This window comes from Zalophus californianus, unplaced genomic scaffold (assembly GCF_009762305.2).
Source record: "Zalophus californianus isolate mZalCal1 unplaced genomic scaffold, mZalCal1.pri.v2 scaffold_23_ctg1_1, whole genome shotgun sequence".
NCBI classification, from domain to species: Eukaryota; Metazoa; Chordata; class Mammalia; order Carnivora; family Otariidae; genus Zalophus; species Zalophus californianus.
The window spans coordinates 18,492-37,457 of NW_023365531.1; the positions used below are offsets into that span (position 1 = coordinate 18,492).

At 39.2% G+C, this 18,966-nt stretch overlaps 1 long non-coding RNA gene across 2 annotated transcripts; it reads right to left on the reverse strand.

Annotated features, from left to right (window-relative positions):
- Nucleotides 1-1,403: 1,403 nt before the first annotated feature.
- Nucleotides 1,404-17,091, reverse strand: LOC118356671. 2 transcript variants are annotated; one of them, XR_004819878.1, is made up of 4 exons: nucleotides 16,946-17,091; nucleotides 14,722-14,802; nucleotides 7,952-8,000; nucleotides 1,404-1,587 (listed from the first exon to the last, which is right to left on the reverse strand). It is a non-coding gene; the product is annotated as an uncharacterized LOC118356671 (long non-coding RNA). The 2 variants fall into 2 exon arrangements; XR_004819877.1 differs by lacking the exon at nucleotides 1,404-1,587 and adding an exon at nucleotides 5,080-5,349.
- Between the last annotated feature and the right edge of the window lie 1,875 nt (nucleotides 17,092-18,966).

The window sequence follows — 18,966 nt, forward strand, 5'->3', positions numbered from 1 at the left end:
ATGGGGGTCTGTTTCCGGGCTCTCTATCCTGTCCATTGATCTATTTGTTTACTCTTTTGCCAAAACCACATTGCCTTTATTACTGTAGCTTAATTGTAAATCTTTGTTCTCCTCCTTCAATACTGTGTTGGCTATTTTGGGTCTTTTGCATCTCCAAAATACCTTAGAATCAGTTTGTTGATATTCATGAAATAACTTGTTAACACTTTGATTGATGTTTATTTATTTAAAAAACCCCATCTGCAAGGTAGTATGCTAATGGCAAATTATTCTCATCATAGGAAAGGTAAGCAAATTTTGACTGCTTGTAAAAGGAAAATGTGCAACTCATCTTTATATGTGAAAGTTCTTTTTCAGTTCTTTGCTGTGAGATAAAAATCTCTGTGTAATACCTCAGATTTTCATGATAATTTTTTACCTCATTAAAAGGTGATATTGAAATATTATCAAGACATGGACATTTTAAAGTCTTTGTTTTTATAAAATTAATGCCATCAACAAAATAAAATGTTCATCTGCTTTACCATTTTTGCACCTAAATTTGCTTATAATAACATAGTTAATGAATTTTGCTATGGTGCTAACTTTGTCACTTTACCCTAGGGCCTTTTTTCTCTTTCTTTTTAGTCAACTTTCTATTTATACCCACTATTTCCCTGACAGAGTGTTTTCGAAAGATATCAATACTAATGAGAATATATATATTCTTCGCTACATTTCACTTTACTGGCTCACCAAAGTTGTTCATGTATTTCATTATTGAGAGAGTAACAAATATCAAGAAGAAACATTTTAGAAACATCCATAGTTTTGTTCTCAAGTGTTTAGCGAGTGTCTGATACTCATTTCTTCAAATATTTAGCTTTGTTTTCCATTTATTTATCTGATGCATTTTTTTTTAAAGATTTTATTTATTTATTTGAGAGAGAGTGAGAGAGCAAGAGAGCATGAGCCGGCAGGGAGGAACAGAGGGAGAGGGAGAAGCAGATTCCTCACTGAGCAGGGAGCCCGATGCAGGGCTTGATCCCAGGACTCTGTGGTGACCTGAGCCGAAGACAGACACTCAACCAGTCGAGCCACCCAGGCGCCCCTTATCTGATGCATTTTAATCAGTCACTGTCTTAGGTTGGGTTCCCAAAGAAGTAAATCTTGAAAGAAGGATTTGAGTGTAAGGAGTTTATTTGGGAGAAGGAGATCCCAGAAAGCATGGATAAGGGATGGCAGAAGTGAGAAAAGGAAGAGAATGATCCAGTAAAGGAGGTGTCACCAAGCAGGTTCCTGCTATGAGCAAATGGAGCTCACTCCAGCTGGAGAGCTCAGGAGCTAGCATAGAATTTTTCTGAGTTGTTCCACTTGAGACACAGTAAATATTCTCCAACTCTTATCTGTCATCAGCAGACAAAAGTTACTGAGCTCTTCTGGCCTACCTATTTGCGGATCTAGAGAGCCCTCAGATGGAGGGCTACCGTGTATTAAGATGCAGTCTCCAAGGCTCAGGGACAAGGTTATGAAGAAGGTATGTGAACAGGGTCACTGCATCATCTGCTAAGGTCAACAGAGGGCTTCAGAATGCTTTGGACCATGTTTCTAAGGAAGAAAGAACAAGTATTTTTAACCAAAGCTATTACTGTTAAGTAAGTCCTGCAGAAGAGGGGTGCCTGGGTGGCTCAGTCGGTTAAGCGTCTGACTTTGGCTCAGATCAAGATCTCAGGGTCCTGGGATCCAGTCCCGCTTCAGGCTCCCTGCTTGGCAGGGAGTTTGCTTTTCCCTTTCCATCTGCTTATCCTCTTGCTTATGTGCTCGCTCTCTCTCAAATAAATAATTTTTTTTTAATCCTGCAGAAGAAGCTATTAATCTTTATCAAATTTAGAAAAAAATTTGTAAGGTCTTCATATTCTAGATGTAAATCTATACCTTAAATAAAAATATACCTTCTTTATGTATATATACATATATATATATATACACACACATATATGCATCTATATGTCAATGATTTAATAGATCTGAATGTATCATTAGTATTTTTACCTGACAAAGAGTTTATACAAGGAGTAGAAGGATCAGCTCTGCCCTTTTCTTAGGTCTTATTTTGCTTACCCTGTTAGTGTTATCTTCAGTTTGGGGTTTCTTTGAAGAGATCTTTCTTAAGTCAGTTGTCTATTTTATGAGGGTTATTTACTTAAAAGTAGATAATATAATCCATACATCTACTTAACTAGGCACCATAAAATGCAACATTTTTGATCAAAGTAAAATGAATAACAGGGTGATGGCCAACTGTTCAGCCCTCCATGTTGTGGAATTCCCATTTTTCCTTCAAGATGCTTTGCTTGCTTACGGTGTATGAGATGTGACAGTTGATATTCAAACTTATTGAGGTTGCCAGTGTCAATTCCAGTGAAATATTAGTAAAGCTTAACATTTTCCTAATTCTTGGGGTAAAAATCAAATAAACTGGAAGTTCTCATATTTTACCCTGCTGGATCATTTCCTGCATCCCCTGTGGTATGTACACCCGAATTTGGAGACCACTAGACTGTAGGACAAAGTTCAGATGCCTTAGTTTGGCGCACACAGTCCTCCACCATCTGGCCCTTGCCTACCTCTCTAACCTAAGGTCTTGCTTTGTCTTGCCTTATACCCTGCATTTCCGTTATAATGAACTTTTTGGAGTTCCCTCAATTTATCATGTTGAATCATAATGTCAGAACTTTTGTTTATGCTATTGCTTCTTCCCAGAATGCTCTTTCTCTTTGGACTACCTGGGAAAACCTCCTCTCTGAAACTTTTTCTATCCTTTTTCCACTCCCCAGGGAGCACTGAAAACATACTCTTTGGAACATTACTGTATTGTCAACCTTAACTTTTGTTGAACCTCTTTGCTAACATTCTTGGCTCCTCCTATAGATTATCATCTCCCTGAAATCAAAGATGTTGTCTAGTTTGTCTTTGTATCTTCAGCATATAGCCTCAAATAGGCACACAACCATGCTCATTGAATTAACTATGGGGTCATAGTCCTATTGTACATAGTCTTGATTAGCCAGCTCAGAGGATTGTGTTTAGGTCATGATGTCTCTTGAAGAAGTACTTGGAAACCTGATGTGTAGTCAGAGGAAAAGAATTCCAAACAATGTTATGAGAGCAACTGTAGCCTGGGACCAATGTATAGAGTAATAGGGAAGAAGGATTTGGTTTTAATATAAGGAAGAATTATCTAACTAGAGCTGCTTGAACACAGGATGAATGGCTTTGGGGTATGGTGAGGGTTTTTTGGGGTTTTTTTGTTTTGTTGTTTTGCCAGTGGAGATGTTGAAATAAAGCCTGGATGGATAACCTTCTTGAGCAGACTGAACAAGCGCTTAAAGCATCTGGAGTGATCATGGTAAATGGAGGAGAATTTAGCTGATCTTTCGATTGTAAACAATCAAGTTGTGACCTGAAATCATTTGGTATGTCGAGTGATAGGTCTAAACCTTAATAGATATTGTTTCAAAAAGAAACAAAAACAAAAACAAAGCGGTGATGGTATTTTAAGTAAACAATTCCTCTGTAATTCAGAATGTCTGGATCTGGGTGAGACACCACCATAATGCTTCTTTGCCTTCTTATGAGCCAGGCTAAGCAAATCTTTGAGCATGTGCTAATGCTGTTTATTTTTCTTTGTGAATATACTCACAGACATTTAACTTGCTTCCTCTCTTCTGAGAGGTAGGATACTTTCACTCTGCCTAACCATGGATTTAAAATTTATAGTCTGAGAGTCCATAACAAAGTGATAGTGTCTCTAGAGTATTGGAGAAGTAGCAGGTACCTTAATCTAGATGTTCAGGGCTGCCTGAGACAGAATTCTAAAATAAAATATTGAATCAATTAAATTTAATTCAGGACATACATAATAAGCATATATCACAGGTTTAAATAACACTGTTGATAGTATACCATAATCTAATTTTAACACCTTTGAAAGGCATGAGTCTTATAATATGGAAACTGAGGTTCAGTGAGGTGGAAGGCACTTGGCTCAGTGGTGTACAACTAACTGGTTTCCGAACCTAGGCCACAATCCATCACATCTAATTCCTCTTCGATGGGTTTCTCCGTTTCATCACACTGCCTCCAAAGTATAGCGTGTGGTCCTGACCCTGAAGAACTTTTGCAGTCTCATGAAGGGATAAGACATATCCATAAAACAATTAGAGAACAACAGAAGTAAAATCAAGTGCAGTAAGTGCATTAGAGCCGAGGAGGAGTTTGGAAGGTCAACAAGGTGAGAAATCACAGGCTAAAGGATACGGAAATTTTTATTAAGAGCAACTTTGAAAATAGCTCTGAAAGATAATTAGGCTTACAAAATTTTTTCTTTGGTTCCTGAAGTGCATGTTGGCTTTGTCCACATTCACCCGTGCCTTTCCTTCTCTTTTACTTCTTTTTAGTTTTACTACTCTCTATTATACTGGCCAATGGGACGCAAGCATCTAATTGCAGCAAATTCTTATACATTCCAAGTGACCCCCACAAAAACAGGTTGCCATGGTAACCAAACAAAAAGGGACTAGAAAACACAAGCAAAGTATTTACTTAATGTCTGATGGGCTCTCTGCACGATTTTCATTAGACTTGTTGCTGGCTTTCTTTTAGGTTTGGGTGCCAGTCACTGCTTATTTTTTTAAACTGTTAAAAAAACGAAAACTTTATCAGGCCCTTTCGTATAGAAAATTGTATCAAGCTGTGAAGTCACAGCAACTGATTTTTTAAATATATGAATCTTATTTAGAAATGTTGATTTATTACATAGAATTAACCCAGAAGCTTGCAACTCTTGCCAATGGCATTCGAGAGAACAGCAGGGCCATTTGATGATAGTTAAGAGTTGTTTAAGAATGCTACAAAAAAGGGAGGCTCATAGTAGCTTTAAAAATAATTTTGTTAAAGATCCTATTTATTTTTGCCGCCACATCAATAATAAAAGTCTACACTAATCAGTTGGCATAGATACTTCATTGCTAATTATTTTACATACAAAGTCTAATTAATAGACTATATAATTAATACAATCTACTGTGTTCTAGCTAGTTTTAATCTTTTGGTGAAGAAAGATTTTGACAATGAGACACAAAGTCCTTTAGGCTCATAAAATATGTCTGACATTTTTTGAATTGGGGAGGAGGACCCACTCCCTTCATCCCTACTATTGTCTTGGTACCTTTTTGAAGTGCTAAAACATGAGATTTCAGAGACAGTCTAGGAAGATGGCATCTGTAGCTATGGCAAGCTCTGAAGGTGTAGACAAATACACTGCGTGTCACTAGGTGGTAGGTTTGCTTGGGATCTTGGCGTAACAGACTCTTGTAAGAAAAGATAATTAGAAGCTGCATGCAGTAAATAGCTTCAGCTGACACTTGCTTTTAAGAATCACACTCACATATATCTTGCAAAAAAGTGATTCTACAACATCAGTGACATTTGTAGGAGTAGAAAACAAAGCTGGATGCTTGTTTGGAAGCCTAGTTAGGCAGGGGGAAAAGTTACTCCATAAAGGCATAGGTCTTCTATGCAGTGTTGCTGCTCTGTGATACAGGTCCACCCACTTGCATATACAGAATTTGCAATTTGCTGTATTGTACTAAAATGCCTTTTTTTGCATCTTTCTATGTTAATTCTCTTAGTCTAGCAGCTGAGTGTGGGGTTCTTAAAGCAAGATTCTCCTTCAATGAAGGGATTTGTCTCTTTGGAATAGAGTCAGTTCAATGCCAAGTTGATTCTACTCTTGGGTCACAAGAGAAAAAGGTAAGAAAATATAATGCAATTTTTTCCATATAAGGAACACTTGTTTGTAACAACAGTGACAAAATACATAGGAGAATGTTCATTATGTATGTCTGTATTAATGCCTCACATGTGATCTATCCTGTTTTTGTACTTTGGGATGTCTATCTAATCATTCTTCTTTTTGAATTGGGCTGTTTATGTGGAAGGTGTTAATGTGGGCTTCACCAGTGTCATTGCTACATTGTATCCATACAGGAAGGTTAGAGCCAGTTAGCCAACGGCTAATTCCTATCTGAAGTATTTCTGTGTTGCAGTCTCTACTTCAGTCATTCTTTGGAAAGGAGGTGGTAGGTTTGAGTGAGGATCCAATGAGAACACACAGCGTTGAGTTCTGGCCTAAAGGTGCGCTGGGGCAGATTCTGCTCCGAGGGCAGCGTTGGTAGGTATACCCTATCCGGAAGTTCGTGCATACGATCCCCAGGACGTGTACAGAAAAGGCCGGGCCTTAAGGGCCTGAAGTCAACATCAGAAGAATCCTGTGAAGAGTTCTTTGCTGAAGTTAGGGAGATTAGGAGTGTAACTTTGTCCTTTGTTTCCAGTGAAAAATGTAGGCTGGAGAAAAGAAAGGATTTCTTCTAAATTCAGCAGCACTTAAATACTTGGTTTTCTAACTTATGAAATGATTGCTATTGACTTTTTCTTGTTTAACTAGAATTTATTCATTGTTCCATCTCTGTCTAGTGAGCAAAATGCTAATGACTTTTCCTGGGTGTAGTCTTAATTAATAGTCTCAATTATCTGAAACATTTATTCAGAGTCTTCAGTAAGTGGCCTAAGGATAATTTAAAAAATTACTCCCCTCCCCCAAACAACAAACCACCACCATCTCCACTTCCACAGTGGCCTTTCCTTGAGTGCATAAAGGATCTAGTAAAACAACATCAGCTGCTTTCCATTTTTTTTTTTTTTAGTTTGTTAGCCAGAGTCTGCTGAGGCTCCTCAGTAATTCCCTTAAGTATCCAAAGGAATCCCTCTCTCTCTTCGGCTGCCTCTCTCCCACAGGGCCCATTACCTCTACTAGCCTGCCGTAGAGAAGACATCCGTGACATGGTCTAACTTCTCTGAAGTCAAGGATGCCTTCAAAAGCAAAGTCTGGGTGGCTGGGGGAGGAGAGCAGGGCAGGGCACAGCAGGGAGGAGGGAAGGAATGATAAACAAAGGGACAGCTGGGGATTGGCCCATTCTTTCTGGGCATTTTGTGGAGCCTCTTTAGAGGCAGTGAAGAACGTAAAATCTAGAGGCATCTTTTAAAAACTGCTTGATAAATTTGTGACGACTTTTTTTTTTTAAGATTTACTTATTTATTTGAGAGAGACGGGGGTGGGGGTGGGAGGGACCGAGGGAGAGGGAGAGAGAGAATCCCAAGCAGACTCCCCACTGAGCGCAGAGCCCTGGCTCGGGGCTTGAGCTCACCATTCTGAGATCATGACTGAGCCACCCAGGTGCCCCTAAGTTTCTGACTTCTTAAGCTGATCTACATAAGGAATAAAGATGAGAGAAATAATGCAAGCCAGGTGGCTGGGTATGAACCTAATCCAGTTTTCATGTAAGTTTGTAATAGTTTTGAAGGGATCCTTGCATTCTCTGTTTAGAAATATACCAGAGGAACTAAAATGGGTAAGTTCTAACATCTCATGGGTGTAGTTCCCTGGAGCAAGATCTAAATACCCTCAAATGCTACCCCAGTTAGAGGAGTGTGAGCTTTACAGATACCAGTTCCAACAAGAAGCCATAGATTTTTTTTTAAATTTAAGTTTACACCTTAAATAGCGTTGGGTGAAGTATGATCAAGGAGGAGGGAAATTATGGAGAGAGAAGACGGGAGATTTTTTTCTTGATTGAGTAATTTGAATTTCATTTTTCAAAAATTAGCCAGTAGTTTCTCTTAGTAGCATGTTACACAGATATTTAGTTTCTCTTAGGGAATTGAGGGCAAAATTCCACTTCCAAGGAATAAAAGATTGAGGATCAATTAACTTTCCTATTAAAAAAAAAACAAAACTCTTTTTCTGAGTATAAAAACAATCCATATCCATTATAAAAAATTAGGGAAAAGAAATGAATTCCACATTACATAAAAATTATAATAATTTGCAAAACCTTCTGTAGTTGCTTACCAACGTTAGAAGATGAGGGACAATGAGGGAGAAACCTTCTTTTATGTGGCTGCAAAGGAAAAAGAAAAAAGATTTTTAGGCTAGAGGCTCTGTGGGACCCCTTACCTTCTCTCTAGTGCCCAAGAACCACTGTCCTTGAATCTTATTCACCATAAACCCCTTAATATATGTGAGCAACAGGACTGTGTGGGAGTCAACTTGGGGCTGCCGTTCTAAAGAAGTCTCCTCCAGGGACAGCTGTCCAGCACCAGCTGCTGGCTTGGCAACCAGATATAAAGCCCTGGGGAAGACCTCTGTTCAGGGACCAGATAGACAACGTGGGCCTCAGAGAGTTCCCTCCACAAAAACCATCCCTCTTTAACCTGGATCGAAATGAGTTCTCAGGGCTTACTCTCTAGTTGGGAGATCCCCAAGGTTAGCACTCTGGAATAGTTAAGAATCACTTCCATGTGGGTTGAATTCCATTTTGGATATGTGTGTGCATCGTGTGCTTTGGACTTTATCCCCCAACAAAATGACAGTTTTCCAAAGTTAGCCGACATGGGGAGATATCCTGTACTCTTTGGCGTGTTGGTATTTTTTTTTTAAAGATTTTATTTATTCATTTGAGACACAGAGAGAGAGAGAGAGAGCATGAGCAGGGGGGAGGCAAAGGGAGAGGGAGAAGCAGGCTCCCCGCTGAGCCAGGAGCCCAATGTGGGGCTCCATCTTTGGACCCTGGGATCATGACCTGAGCTGAAGGCAGACGCTTAACCATCTGAGCCACCCAGGTGCCCCGGCTTGTTGGTATTTTTGATTCAGGAGTGGAAAAATGGTTTTGAGGGAGCTGAAGAAATGAAAATTGTTTTTGTACATGTTGACTTGTAGTGAGTGGCCAAGCAAAATGTTGGGTGTTCCTGGAAGGCTGAGGTTGTCATGACCGTGGCCTGGCTCTGCAGACTGTCACCAGGATTTAAGGGTTAGGAGTCTGGGAGGCAGTGGTACTGGTTCATGTTGGTGGCAAGTTTGGGTGACAGTGGGACTATAATTTTGGGCTATTCTTCCAGGTTGATGTGTGGGCATACCGTATATTGGTGAATAATTCAGAAATCCAGGGGTCTTCAGTGAATTGAAAAATAATTATGGAAATCCTGACTGGCTGGTTGCTTTTATGTTTCTTCTCAGACACCTTTAGAAGGAAAAATGGGAGTTGTGCCCTCCTTTCCTTTCCCCTTTCGTTTGCCCCAGTTAGAGGAGGAGGGGCTGCGGGATTGGTTTAGTCATCATACCTTCATAATTTCGTTGCAGTTCAAGATGTTCTTTTATGAGAATTAGCAGCACGGGGCTGTAATGTGACATCTGCTTTGCATGATCAAAATAGTCTTTTGCTGAGCGAAAATGTCTCTTTAATGCTTTGGGGGTGACCCTCGAGACAATGCTTTCTCTGCTTCTGTACGGTCCATGAGAAAATAGAAGGGCGCTAAGAAAGCTTTTCAACAGAAGTAAACCTCAGAACACTTGGAAACAAACTGCCCGTCCCCTTTCCCACCCAAAACGTCTTCCGTGAGCCTGCCCCACAGCCAGAGGGAGAAGGAGGTGTAACTGCACATTTATCTGCAGGTTGGAAGCTGGAGAGAGGATTGAGGTGCAGGTGAACTCTGCACTGTGATTTCATATTGCAGTGGCTGCATCTGTCCCACCTGTTGCTGGCATGATTGGAGCATTAGCCCTGGCTCAGCCTCAGCACCATTGCTAACTCTGCTTAACATCACCCCGGGGGAGGCTTTATCGGAAGCCCAGTCACTTTGCCTCGGCAATGGTGTACATTGGCGCCCCATTCAGCCCTTTTTTCTGACATTAGCACATTTGAATGGGCCACCAGTGAAGCCATTCAGTGAGAACATGCAACCGGGGTTTCTGGGTGGCCTGGGGCTGAGCTGAGAATTCTCGTTAATGGACTGCTAGACTTAGCCTATTGAGGTACATGAACTCAGTGACCAAAGAAAAGTGAGACAAAGATGTCCCTCACGGGAACATGTAGGTCAGAAGTGGACAAAAGCAGACATGGACCAGTCAGAGCTATTTGATTACTGAGCTGAAAAGGGAACACGGATCCCCGTGGGGGGGCAGTGCGACTGATTTGACAGAAATCTCAAAAATGCCCGCACACTCTGAGAGCGAGGCATTTACCAGAATTGCAGGTGGTGTGTGAAGTTATTTTAAAAATGTTTTTTTCCTTCCACTTGTCTTTGTGGTAATTTCCTGTTTGGTAGTACTTAGAAAAGGCTCCCAATAACTAGAAAGAAAAGAAAGGGTCACCAAATTGAACTGGAAAAAGCATTCTTAAAAGGGAAAGGTGATCACGGGCAACATTCCCCCTACTACTGGTGCTCAGGTTCAGGCTCTTAAGGGACGAGAAAATTTGCTTTGGGAACCAGAACTTTTACATGTGTAGGCTTATAACTTTAATACATGAGCGTAATTTCAAAACCTTTAACCCTAAGACAGGATAAAAAACATAAGTTTTTGAAGTTTTGCAAAAAGATAAAGGAAAAGAACAAGTGAAAAAGGTTAAGGGATCATTTTAGATCAACGTGGTCAATAACAGCATGTTTCATTATGATTGACCCCACACTGTTGCTTCTTGCTGTGTAAGTTTCTGTAGGAGAGACATTGGTCCCTCAAACTTAAATATGTGATCTATGCAAATATCTAGAGATCTAATACTCAGATGCTCATGAAATTTGAAAAGTGTTCTGTAATTTTTCAAAATGACATTTTAATAACAGTATGAACAATTCATGACAAACCAGGCTTACTTATTAAAACTTGATTAAAAATTTTACAGCTTCTTGGGAGGGGGGTTGAGGGATGGGGTAACTGGGTGATGGACATTGGGGAGGGTATGTGATGTAATGAGCACTGGGTATTATAAAAGACTGATGAATCACAGACCTGTATCCCTGAAACAAATAACGTATTATATGTTAATTAATTGAATTTAAATAAAAAAATAAACTTAAGAAAATTTTACAACTTCTTGAGATAGCAAGATATTTTAAAATGCTCCAGATTTTGGTTTTATAAGATTTTGGGAACCTAAAAATACTTGTAATCCTGTTCTGTAAAAGGAACTGAGAAGAAAGTGTGCTTTTTATTGTGTCATAATATAATGCAACTATTTTTACGAGGAACGTATTCAATTTTAAAAGTGTGACTGAAGGAAAAGGAAGAGGCACATCTTAACAAGAGAGTCATATCCATTTATGTTGAAACAGAATCTTACGAGGGAGACCACTTCAGGGTCCATTATAGTCTGTCGTATCCGTACTGTGATTGAGATCAACAGAGGCTTTGTGGGTTGCCAAAGGCCTACCTGCCTGGACTTAAAAGTAACACTTTATCTCGTTATGTTTTATCTAGAATTGCTTCATTAGAGTGGGAATTAGTCTTTCTTTGTTAGGGCTAGAATCTTTAAATTTAGATGTTCTACCTCATGTTGAATTTACTAAAGGTAAAATTGATTTACATGTTATCTATCATTGTTGTGATACTTTCATTAAATGTTTTCCCAACATTTTAAACCTGTAGTAAAAGTTAACAAGAATAATATCAAAATTTTGACTACCCTGAAAAAAAAACCTTTGATAACCATTCAGCTTTTCTCATTTTAGCATTTTTTTTTAAAGATTTTGTCTATTTATTTGTCAGAGAGAGAGAGAGATTGAGTACAAGCGGGGTGGGGGGAGCGGCAGGCAGAGGGAGAAGCAGGCTTCCCACGGAGCAGGGAGCCCGATGCGGGGCTCGATCCCAGGACCCTGGGACCATGACCTGAGCTGAAGGCAGACGCTTAACTGACTGAGCCACCCAGGCATCCCTCGTTTTAGCATTTTAAAAATCAATTCCTGAGGTTCCTGGGTGGCTCTTGAGCATCAGACTCTTGGTTTCAGCTCAGGTCATGATCTCATGGGTTATAGGATCGAGCCCCATGGTAGGCTGCCTGCTTGAAGATTCTCTCCCTCTGCCTTTCCCCCCACTTGTGTGCACACTCTTTCTCTCTCTGTCTCTCTAAAATAAATAAATAAATCTTTAAAAAAATCAATTCCCTTTCTTTCTACCTTCGTGATAAGAAATCCTTAGCTTTCTTTTGTTATATGCTGTCTAGTCCACTTCTACTATTTCTCCTTTAGGGTACTTCAATTACATGGTAGAACAATTTTATCTATTTATGTTATTCAGAGCAACTTGCCTTTGGAAAACTTCAATGTGAGTCCACAGTTGCTTTCTAGTGAAGGGGTCCAGAATACACCACCCCCAGATATGTCCCATTGGCATAAGGGTTATTTTTGAGCTGAAGGCAATTGAGAAAGACATAGGAAAAGTCCTCCCCATTTCTGACTAAAAGCAGGGCAGAAATTTCCATTTGTAAAGGTGTTCCCACGTCCTGTACCAGGAAGAGCAGAGATAGCACAAAGATGAGTCTGCCTGACAAACCTTACTGACAGCCACCTTCCCACAATTTATTGTTCCTAGGAGCCCTGGCCTAGCGATTTCTCCCCAGTTCATCACTCTTGGTAAAATAATATATAAGCCTCCCCCCAAATGCAGTCTAACCACTTCTTTTGATTTTCACTTCTTTTCTGTGATGTCCCCATGCATGATGTTAATATTAATATCAGTACACTTTGTGTGCCTTTTTCCTGTTAATCTGCCTTTTATCTGTTTAATCTGAAGGGCTCCATGTTCTGATTCTGAGAAAGTAGAGGAAAATTTTTTCTTCCTTACATGAAGTAATCACTGAATTATCCTTCCTTTTGCTCCACTGAGGCTTATTGCTTTTTCTCCTTTGGTTTCCAACTCTTTAGCATATTGTTCTTTGATGTTGTCTTACCCAACAGGGTTTTTCAATCTCATTTGCATTATTCTTTTCAGTTAAAAATTTAAAGTCTCAGCTGCCTCACTGTTAGTTAGAAATGGCTTGGCAATGAGTGGAAATGGTCCCACTATAACATCACCTTTGTTATTTATTTGGAGGGCATGTCTTAGGTTTAGTTAGAAGAAATGGAAATTTGTAAAATTTGAAGCCATCTTTTCTAGAAGCAGTTAATCTTTGGGTTCTCTTTTCAAGGACAGTGGCCTTAAATACCTAAATTTTGTTTGAAGATACTGTCAAAACAAAGTTGGAATATTTCAGTCCATTACTATCTGCTGAAATTTCAAAGCTTTCTCGTACAAATTAACGGAAATAGGAGTTAATTTGGATTTCCATTAATTTATTTTATTTTTCTACCCACGAAACTGCTGGGTTTGGATTTATTACTATATTAATAATATTAGTTTCCATTTAGCCAATGATACTATGTATGAGGGAACTGTGTTAAGCATTTGACATGCCTTCTCTTACTGAATCCTCATAACAACCTATGAATTAAGCACTTTATTATCTCTTTCTGACAGACAGGAAAACTTGAACATTGAGAGAGAGGTTAAGTGACTTGGCCGTGGTTACCTGGCTATTAGTGGGGAAATTGGAGAGTTTTTGGAAGTAGTCTAGTCCTGATTCCTTTGAAGAAGCAAGTGCCTAATTAGTAATTATATCTTATTGTGAGTATCCTTTCTTTTTATATTTTATTGATGATCCATGGTGCCTTCCCAGCAGTTCAAGGCCTCAAAGGGCACAGCCAAGGGCAGGGAAACGAAACCTAGATATGTCAGACCACCGGGGTTGTAGCCAAGACTCATGACCGGAGGGGCTATCGTGGTTGAAGGACTGTGGGACATGCTCAGCATCCAACCAGCACCTGGGTATATTTTTATCAGGAACTTGGTTTTCAACATTGGCAGCTGGCTGGATAGATGTGCTATAAAATGCTCATGTTCTCATATTCTTATTATGCTTGCTGATTCTGATTTCCCCTCTTACACATCTCCATTTCTTTTATCATTCAAATGGTCTGCCTTCTGATTTGGTTTCTCTGGCGCACAAATGAAAATATTTTCTGAATTGCGAAAGCCCAAATGATCAATAATGCACTTTAACCGTTATGTTTGTGCTGTTCAGGCAATTATTAGTGCTGTGAAATCTCACCCAAACTTCTGGTTTAGTCACCTTTATAGTTTTACCAACTGAAGAAAGAGCAACATTAGGTGTAATTATTCATTTTGATAAATTGAAGCACCAATCGATCACATTTTATATTAACAACAGATGAGGTTCAGGACTCACTATCCCCAAACAGTACTGTGGCATATTGACTATTTTAAGCTGAAGGAATTTGAGAAACAGCATGTGAAGGAGGGACTTTCTGATCTTCCCCTGAAGCAGGTCGTGAAACCTTCATGTGAGAGGTGACTTCCCTATACCTAAAGGAAAGGAGCATCCTTCTTTCTCAAGATGAGGGGACACAGAGAAGGAGCTGAATGAACAGGCCTTTGCTAAGCTTCCCCCAGTTTACTACACTTACCCCATGTCCTTTGTCCCATCATATTTCCCACAATTTTCCACTCTTCATCAAACCTAATATAAAAATTCTCAGGTTTATTTCTTTGGGTCTTCAGTTCCTTATAAGGCTCCTGTGTCATGTAAAGTGTATGTTAAATAAATATGTATGCTTTTCTCTTGTTAATCTGTCTCTTGTTAGAGCAGTCCCAGAAGGATAGAGGAAAAAGATATTTTTTTCTCTCCTATGCAAGCTACACAAAGGTGTTACAAATGATCTGAGATTGCTCAAGAAGTAGGAGGATGAGCACTGATCCTAGAAGAAGGCAGACATGTTAGAATACACACCTACCTCCCTCTGGTTACTCCAGAGTAACCTCCAGGCTACTCCAAAGCTGGTAGAAAGTTGGCAGCAATAGCTGGTGTCATTTCCCTAAGGAGAAACACAGAACATAAACTTTTTACCATCACCATGGGAATTTTAAAAAATATTGAGGTCTAGGTCCCACTCCAGACCAACAAAATAAAAATACCCAAGATTTTTTTAAAAGCTCTCCAGGTGATTCCAATGTGTAGCCAAGATTGAGAAGTCCTGATCTAGCATAATATACAGGTGAAATAGTACCATGAATAACCAGGTATAACTAGGTTCTTTAGGAGATACAGAAATTAGGGTTAAGCCCTGATCCCTGCCTTTAAGGAAATTTTCATTTGGTTGAAGACACTCTTGCCACAAAAATGGTCACTCACGATATAATGCAGTCACTCCTTGTTAGTAAGTGAGGTCAGAGTTTTAGTAGAGGGTGCTTACCAGAGTGTGCAGCATGTAATGGAGGCTAAGTACCCTCTAAATCCTATCCTCATTCCATCAGGTAATCATAATAGTGCCTTCCCGTGTGCCAGACTTTTTTTTTATAAACTTATAGACTTTTTTATAAATCTTCTCAGCTGCATACCAGTTAGATACTATTCTCATTTCACTGCAGAAACCTAGAGCTTGGAGCCCTTCCTTGCCTAAGATCTGAGAGACAGGCATTGAATGTTGGTCTGTCGGTAACCGACATCCATTCTCTCTAACCATTAAGTTATACTATTTGGTCTTGGTAGGTGCACGGTCAGTAGTTAGGAAAAGCTGCATGCCATAAAATAGTAAACATTTTAATATCTTTAGATTTTTTATTTTTTAAACTGTATATTTTGAAAAACTCCAAACCACAGTAAAGTTGGAAGAATAATACATTGAATGCTGTGTACCTTTTATCTTTATTAACTATTAACATTTTACTCTGCTTTATTTTGCTCTTGATTTATTTACAGGAATACCCCATTTTATTGTGCTTCATTTTATTGTACTTTGCAGATACTGTTTTGTTTTTTACAAATCGAAGGTTCATGGCAACCCTGCATCGAGCAAGTTTGTTGACACCATCTTCCCAACAGCATTTGCTCACTTTGTGTCTCTGTGTCATATTTTGGGGATTTTCACAATGTCTCAAACTCATTATTATTATGATTTTTTTTAAGATTTTATTCATTTGAGACAGAGATACAGAGAGAGAGAGCATGAGCAGGGGGAGAGGCAGAGGGAGAGGGAGAAGCAGGCTACCCGCTGAGCCAGGAGCCCGATGTGGGGCTCGATCCCAGGACCCTGGGATCATGACCTGAGCTGAAGGCAGACGTTTAACCAACTGAGCCACCCAGGCATCCCTTGTTGAACCATTTAAAAGAAAGTTGCAGATATGTGATAATTCACCCATGAACACTTTAGCATGAACTGTCTGAGAATAAGGACAATCTCCCATATCACCACTATACTATTCACACCTAAGAAAATTAACACTAATTCAATTTTTTCATCAAATGTACATCCCCATTTTATAAAGGGTGCCTTTTAGTTATGGGGCGCCTGGGTGGCTCAGTCAGTTGAGCATCCAACTCTGGGTCTTGGCTCAGGTCTTGATCTCAGGAACCTGAGTTCAGGCCCCACGTTGGAGCCTACTTAAAAAAAAAATTTCCCCAGTTATACCAAATATGTCCATTTAGTTGCTTTTGTTGAGGCAAGACTCAAGCAAGGTTTATTAGTTTCATTTGGTTGTGATGTTTAGAGGCTTTAAAACTAAGTAGTCTCTTCTGTTTCTGATACTGACTCTATTTTGAAGATCTAGGTCAATTGCTTTTTTAAACGTCTCCCTTTCTTGGATTTATCTCATTGTTTTCTCATGACTGGATTCAGGTTAAACATTCTTGGCAAGAATACTGCATAGGTGATGGACATTTCTTATTGGATCCATCAAGAGGTATATAAACGGTTGTCCCATTATTGATGGTGCTAAGTTTGATCATTTGGTTACAGTGGTGATGGCACTCCTAATTTCCCCATTGTAAAGTTAACCTGTGCGGACATATTTTTAAACCAATAAACCCAGTGATTTTAGCATCCATTAGTGATTCTTACATAGTGGGTTAAGAAATGGTGATTTTTTTTTTTCAGTTCTGTCATTTTCTTAATATTTATTAACTGTTGTATTAGCTGTATGGCTCAGGCTTAAATAGCAGAAAGCATGCATTTTTCTCACAGTTCAGGAGGCTAGAAGTCCAAGATCAAAGTGTCATCAGGGTTGGATTTTGGCGAGGCCTCTCTTCTTGGCTTGTAGACACCTGACTTCTCAGTGTCTTCATATGGCCTCTTTTGTATGGTGTGTGGAAAGAGAGAACCTTGGTGTTTCTTTTCATATAAGGACACCAGTTCTACAGGATTCCAGCCCTACCCTTATGACCTCATTTAACCTTAATTACTTCCCTAAAGGCCCCATCTCCAAATATAGTCACATTTGGAGTTAGGGCTTCAGCATATGAATTTTGGGTGGGACACAATTCAATCCATAACAATTGGTATTCTTCTGTAAAGTAGAGCTTTTCCTCTTTTATTTTTCCCTTTCTGTCCTCTTCTCTCTTCTCTCCCCCCACTTTCTTATTCTTGAGTTTCACTATGGACTCATGCATTTATTTTTCATTTAATGTATTATTTCTGTCATTCATTTTGATGCTCAAAGTGGGATATGGCCGCAAACCAACACCAGTATTCTTTTGACATGTCTCTATTGGTGTTTAAGCATTTCCTTGCTTCCCTTGAAGAACAAGATGTTCAAGGCTATGAATCAGTCATTTCTCCAAGGAAACTTGGTTTCTTTTAGTGAGAGATGCCACTGTCTGTATGGTTGTTATTACGAGCTATGATTACCTTGTAACTCTGTTATTTTTTAATACAGTTCTCCATATCATAGCTATAGAAACTGTATCAGTAGAGACTTTATTAGAGACTAAGACTTCAAGAGTACAATCAGGCATTTAGTAAGCATTTGAAAAGCTTTCAGGTGGCTTGAAACATAACATATACCTAGTAAATATTGATGAATGAATGAATGGCCTTGAATTATGGGGTTTGCTTGGTCTGCTGGGAGGGCCTTCTAAGCCAAGTGATTTTGCCCAGGCTCTAGTGAGTGGAGGAGATTGGGATTCATTCTTATATTTTATCTACATTTTCAGCCTGTAGCTCACTCTCTTGTTATTGAGCAAAATCCAGATTCCCATGTCCTGACCCTCTATAAACTCTTATGGTTGTTTTCCCAGGAAGCGATTCTGTGGAGCCTCTCACTCCTCATCTGTGGTTCTCAGTGTGTCCCTTCAGATTTCTAGGGGGATGAGATAACTTATCTTGAAAAGAATACTTGAAAAGAAATATTTTCCCTGGTTTTACAAAATAGCTAGCTAAGGAATTTTTTTTTCATAGATGAAGAGAACCCAGTTAAAATGAAGCTAGGAATACAGATTTCAGAGCTCCTGACACTCTCGTATATTTAACATCTATTCTGAGGAACAAGGATTCAGTCACAACCACTCTTTGAGGATCTATTTACTGTCAAAGTGTAATTGGATTTTGATATAGCAGTTCATTTTGGTGGGGGTGAGGATGGGAAGGTGATTACAAAGTAACAAACAAAATGTAAGTGATGGTACCTTTGATTTTTTTTTTTTTCTTTTCCTGCTCCTGGATCTTTATAGATACTGGGAATAAACCCCTTGTCCCCCACAGTGGTCTTAGAAAACAAGGCATACACTTCAACTACTTCTGCTCTGAATAATCCATTGAAGCCAAACGGTATTATGCTAGATTCATCAGTGTTCACACAAAGGTCATATCCTTACATATCTCTTTGAATTTGTGGGACGCATATGGTGTACCACTTCTATAGAAGAAATATTTTCATTTTAGAATTCAACTTTTGTAACCTTTGGCAACATGTAGTATCAATGGCTCTTTGTTGTTCAAAAAAAAAGTAAAACTGTAAGCTATCCCCAAGGATATGCAGGGCGTTGCTAGAGCAACAGAATCTGCCTCCCAGCACCACAAGAGAAGCTATGAATAAAAGATGGTGTTCTAAGGACAACAGACTAGAAGAGGTTGTTTCGATCCTTCTAATACCTGAAATTTGCTGTTATTTTGTTAAATGCAAAATAAAAATCTTGGGAAAAGACCCAGTTCACTAAAAGGATGAATTTCTATATTGTACTTCAGATGTCATGGGGAAAAGTACAT